The following is a 6,294-nucleotide window of genomic DNA, read 5'->3' as shown; positions in this document are numbered from 1 at the left end:
ATTTTTACAAGTGCACTGTAAATGATTAACTACAGTTTTACTGTAAAATTTACAGCAAGTTACTGGCAACTTTGGTTGCCAGCAATACTGTAAATTTTTACAAGTGCACTGTAAATGATTAACTACAGTTTTACTGTAAAATTTACAGCAAGTTACTGGCAACTTTGGTTGCCAGCAATACTGTAAATTTTTACAAGTGCACTGTAAATGATTAACTACAGTTTTACTGTTAAAATACAGCAATTTTCTGTATATATACTAGCAACGATATATACATTATTTAAAGCTGCTACTGTGAAATTGCAGCAATAGTTTGCAATTTTACAAGTGTACTGGAAATCATTAAATAACGTTTCACTGTAAAAATATTGTACTACTTTAATTTGTATATTCTTTATTTGCAGTATTTATTTTCCAGATTGCTGAATAATAATGACTAGCAATTTAAACAATTTATTAACTGCATAAGCTTTAAACAATATTTAACTGCATAAAGTGTTGTATAGTATGAAACTCAGTGCACCTATTATTTAATAAAAACAAAAATAATAATAATTTGACACATCTTAATCTTGATAAACAGGTCCAATTTTATTTAAAAAATCTCTTATTTATTAACTCTCAAATTTGCATGAAAGAAATGTCATAGAACAGTGTATTCAGTATTATTCTGAATTCCAAAATAAATTGGGCATGAAAATATTTACTTGAAACATATTACGCTGCTAAATATTAAGGTTAACCAATATTTAGCCAAAGTTGAAACCAACATCAAGTTAACCAACATGGTTATAATTAAATGGTTCGAAATACCATAAAGACAGTGATGAATTTTCACAACTTCATGGACAGTCCAACATGGCCAAACAACAAGCCCTCAAGTGAGTCCAAAAAAACTTCTGATCGAAAAAGGAGAACAGTTCAGATCCAGATGCTGTTCCAGCCCAGGATGCAAAGAGTGGCTAAAAAAATATATAAAAGAACAAAAAGGGCAATACATTAGATATTTTACAAAACAATGATACAGTCAGACAAAGACAGAGGGATGACAGATACAGTCAAAGGCAGAGAGAGTGATGATTGTTACAGTTAGATCAGTATGATATTAAACAGTAAAACACTAAAATTGTGAAAAATATTACAATTTTTACAAGTTATTACAAGTTTTATATTTTACTATACTTTCAAATATAATTTATTTCTGAGATGCAAAGCTGAATGTTCAGCATCATTACACCAGTGTTGCATGATCTTTCAGAGATCATTCTCATTTATTATCAATATCCTGATTTATTGTCAATGTTATTGTCAATGTTGTCAGTGTATGTTTTGGAGCCTGTGATACTTTTTCAGGATTCTTTGATGAATAAGTTTCAAAGAACAGCAGTTATTTAAAATATACATTTTATCTAAAAATATAAATCTTTACAATCAATTTCAATGTAACATACTATATATAAGTATAATATATAAGATTCCTGAAAAAAGTATCACAGGTTAATAAAAATATTAAACAGCACAATTGCTTCTAACATTGATAATAAATCAGCATATACAATAATTTCTAAAGGATCACTAAAGGACATTGGAGTAATTAGAAGACTAGTGTATTGATGCTGAAAATTCAGAAATAAATTACATTTTTAAGTATATTAAAATGGATAAAACATTTTAATAATATTTCACAACATTATAGTTTTTTCTGTATTTTTTATCAATTAAATGCAGCCTTTATGAGCAGAAGATACTTATTTCAAAACATAAAACCTACTGATCACAAACTTTTGAACGCTAGTGTAGATAAAGGATAAAATAACATAATAAAAGGAAAAAGATCTTGGTGTATGTGTACTTACATGTCAGTAATTCTGCTGAAAATCCTTCGCATTGCAAAGAAAACTGGTAACTTGGGTTCACTTCTGCTGGTTTCTTCTGTGTTCTGTCGTTTTAGATGGGTCTTTTCCTTTCAACTTCTTTGTTTTTCTCTCAGGATAAATATCTACAAAACAGTCAGGAAGCAGACAATATGTAATTCACATTAGTTTTAGCTTTTGTACATCTGAATTATTCTCCCTAAAAAAACTCTCTCTACTTGAGTTGAGAAACATATTCTATCATATCTACATGTAAAATGCAGGTACTCAGATTGTTAGAATGCAACTATTACCTTTGTATGAACTCCAAAACTCCGTCTGTCTCCTCTTGATAACGTTAGTCCAGAATATGTAATATGCTGCGAACAGGCCAGACAGGACAATGGGCTGGATTAAGGCATTCTTCAAATCAAAGTTAGCAAAAAGCATTAACGTTACATTCAAACAATAAGCGAATAAGCAAGTTATCAAAGGTGCTAGTACATCTCACTGCTTACGTTAACCACTTTAACAGCACCGTTCAGAGTTTACGTGACACACATCCTCCGTGAGCGGCTGACCGCGAATCGCGAGCCCTAAATACGCGTTTTATTTCGGTGCCCGTGTTAACAGATGGCTGCCTGTGCAAATTTGTTGTACATCATAAAATAATCACGAGAAAGTGTGCTGATCAGCACGACGTCGCCGTGAATCACATCTTTTGCCAATGAAGCTTGTAATTCTTAACGTAGGAACCCAGAGATGTTACGCCTATAGCCGATATAAGGCAGGGGAATGTGTGTGTAATCCTTCCGCGACTGCAGTGCCGAATCCCCGCACAAGTCTCTCTCGTGCTCCGCGGACGGAGGATTCGTTAATCTGCGGTTACCGCGAATGTTTATGACACCTTATATTCTTTAATATTCTAATACAGTTACAAATTATGAAAAATAAAACAGAAATAAGACACTTACTTACCACAGTTATGAATCGTTCTTCTTGCTGCTCCCAAATGTCGACCGTTAAAGATAATCCCGCCTCTTTAGATTTGAAATTTACCAGAATGCATTGCGGTTTACAGCAATATGCTGTATTGGCTGTATTATAAGAAATACAACCCGCTGCTGTAAAATATTGCTGTAATTTTTACAGCAATTCGTTACAGTGTAGGACAATATTTGGCCGAGATACAACTATTTGAAAACTGAAATCAGAGGGTGCAATAAAATCAAAATATTGAGAAAATCGCCTTTAAAGTTGTCTAAATGAAGTTTTTAGCAATGCATATTACTAATCAACTATTAATGATCTATCTGTGACCTTGGAGCACAAAATGAGTCTTAAGGGTCCATTTTTGAAAATAAGATTTTGAACTTATGGTGTGTTAGGATAGGACAATATTTGGCCGAGATACAACTATTTGAAAACTGAAATCTAAAGGTGCAAAAAAAAACTAAATATTTAGAAAATCGCCTTTAAAGTTGTCCAAATGAAGTTTTTAGCAATGCATATTACTAAGCAACTATTAATGATCTATTTGTGACCTTGGAGCACAAAATCAGTCATAAGGGTCCATTTTTGAAACTGAGATTTTAAACTTATGGTTTGTTAGGATAGGACAATATTTAGCCGAGATACAACTATTTGAAAACTGAAATCTAAGGGTGCAAAAAAACCTAAATATTAAGAAAATCACCTTTAAAGTTGTCCAAATGAAGTTTTTAGCAATGCATATTACTAAGCAACTATTAATGATCTATTTGTGACCTTGGAGCACAAAATCAGTCATAAGGTCCATTTTTGAAATTGAGATTTTAAACTTATGGTTTGTTAGGGTAGGACAATATTTGGCCGAGATACAACTATTTGAAAACTGAAATCAGAGGGTGCAATAAAATCAAAATATTGAGAAAATCGCCTTTAAAGTTGTCTAAATGAAGTTTTTAGCAATGCATATTACTAATCAACTATTAATGATCTATCTGTGACCTTGGAGCACAAAATGAGTCTTAAGGGTCCATTTTTGAAAATAAGATTTTGAACTTATGGTGTGTTAGGATAGGACAATATTTGGCCGAGATACAACTATTTGAAAACTGAAATCTAAAGGTGCAAAAAAACCTAAATATTTAGAAAATCGCCTTTAAAGTTGTCCAAATGAAGTTTTTAGCAATGCATATTACTAATCAACTAGTAATGATCTATTTGTGACCTTGGAGCACAAAATCAGTCATAAGGTCCATTTTTGAAATTGAGATTTTAAACTTATGGTTTGTTAGGGTAGGACAATATTTGGCCGAGATACAACTATTTGAAAACTGAAATCAGAGGGTGCAATAAAATCAAAATATTGAGAAAATCGCCTTTAAAGTTGTCTAAATGAAGTTTTTAGCCATGCATATTACTAATCAACTATTAATGATCTATCTGTGACCTTGGAGCACAAAATGAGTCTTAAGGGTCCATTTTTGAAAATAAGATTTTGAACTTATGGTGTGTTAGGATAGGACAATATTTGGCCGAGATACAACTATTTGAAAACTGAAATCTAAAGGTGCAAAAAAACCTAAATATTTAGAAAATCGCCTTTAAAGTTGTCCAAATGAAGTTTTTAGCAATGCATATTACTAAGCAACTATTAATGATCTATTTGTGACCTTGGAGCACAAAATCAGTCATAAGGTCCATTTTTGAAATTGAGATTTTAAACTTATGGTTTGTTAGGGTAGGACAATATTTGGCCGAGATACAACTATTTGAAAACTGAAATCAGAGGGTGCAATAACATCAAAATATTGAGAAAATCGCCTTTAAAGTTGTCCAAATAAAGTTTTAGGAATGCACACCAATTTAATTTTTACTAATCAAAAATTAAGTTTTGATATATTTACAGTAGGATATATCTTCATGGAACATAATCTTTACTTAAAGGTTGTAGCGATTTCAAGCCTGAAACATAAAGTGTCAATTTCAGCTGACCTTTCTTCACGATCCGCTCGCTGCATGCCCTATAAATTGTCTGTAAAAAAAACGCGTCTCTGTGGTAGGGATGGGAATCGAAAACCGGTTCTTGTTGAGAACCGGTTCCCAGTGTTTCAATTCCATCGAATCGTTTGCAAAATTTGCAAACGATTCCCTTAACGATTCCAGTGGGCACGAATGACGTCATCACGCGCATTGCGTAGCTTACACTCAGTCAATAAGCACTGGCGCCTAAGCGGAACAAACGCTCAAAAGTCTGGTAGTATTTCACCAAAAAAGACGAAAACAGGGCAACTTGCAATACTCGCAGCGTAGATATTTCCTCAAAGGGAGGAAATACCACTAACATGCTAAAACGTTTGCGCACACAGCATGCAATAACAATAAAAGAATGTTGCGTTTTCGATCCGCTCCGGACTAACAGTTCTCAACCCAGCAGCGGCAGCAGCAGCAACAACGTTAGCATGTTCTCGGCTAATAAAGCTGCAGGACTCATTCATTCCCATTATATATTTTCTAGGGAGATGACAAAGATTCTCAGCCCTAAGTACAAAGCCCCAAACAGAGACAGTTTAACTATGCTAATCAACAATTTGTTGTCCCTTTTCTTCCAGATGAGAATCGATAAGGGAATCGATAAAGAATCGAATCGTTAAGCAGAATCGAAAATAGAATTGGAATCGTAAAAATCTTATCAATTCCCATCCCTACTCTGTGGTCAGCCTAGGGTCCGAGATATGCCAAAAAAAAAAACAATCGGTGCTACCAATGATTCCACAGCAAAACAAACAGTGTTCCAACCAATCACCGTCAGGGGTTTGGTGTTGTGGACTTTCGCTCTGCCTCCCTCACATCCCTGCACCAGTAGGAAAGTCCACAACACCAACCCCCTGACGGTGATTGGTTGGAACACTGTTTGTTTTGCTGTGGAATCGTTGGTAGCACCGATTGTTTTTTTTTTGGCATATCTCGGACCCTAGGCTGACCACAGAGACGTGTTTTTTTTTACAGACAATTTATGGGGCAGGCAGCGAGCGGATCGTGAAGAAAGGTCAGCTGAAAGTGACACTTTATGTTTCAGCCTAGAATCGCTGATACAGCCTTTAATATCCTAATGATTTTTAGCATAAAAACCAATGTATTATTGGCTATTGCTACAAATATACCCATGCTACTTAAGACTGGTTTTGTGGTCCAGAGTCCATTTTTTTCCATAGCCAAACTATTTAAAAACTTATTATCAATTGTACTTAATTATCAATTGATTTTTTTGAGTGTTTTAAAATTATTTTAACATTTTAGTAATTTATTATATGATTTATAATCCAATTATTTTAGTGTTTCAGAATTTAGTAGTAGTTTTTCTCTTTCTCCATCTTCTCTTTCACATTGACTATTATTCCTCATTGTCCCATGACAAACTTAACCTCTGTTTTTCTTCCCCCATCTAAAGGTTGAC

The 6,294-nt window shown here is 33.7% G+C and overlaps 1 long non-coding RNA gene across 1 annotated transcript; it reads right to left on the bottom strand.

Annotated features, from left to right (window-relative positions):
- Positions 1 to 566: 566 nt before the first annotated feature.
- On the bottom strand, positions 567 to 2,908 carry LOC141284492 (uncharacterized). The gene is made up of 3 exons (XR_012338431.1): positions 2,168 to 2,908; positions 1,857 to 1,999; positions 567 to 962 (listed from the first exon to the last, which is right to left on the bottom strand). It is a non-coding gene; the product is annotated as an uncharacterized lncRNA (long non-coding RNA).
- Positions 2,909 to 6,294: the final 3,386 nt, after the last annotated feature.

This window comes from Garra rufa, chromosome 14 (genome assembly GCF_049309525.1).
Source record: "Garra rufa chromosome 14, GarRuf1.0, whole genome shotgun sequence".
In the NCBI taxonomy this organism is placed as follows: domain Eukaryota; kingdom Metazoa; phylum Chordata; class Actinopteri; order Cypriniformes; family Cyprinidae; genus Garra; species Garra rufa.
This window is presented reverse-complemented; position numbering and strand designations above follow the sequence as displayed.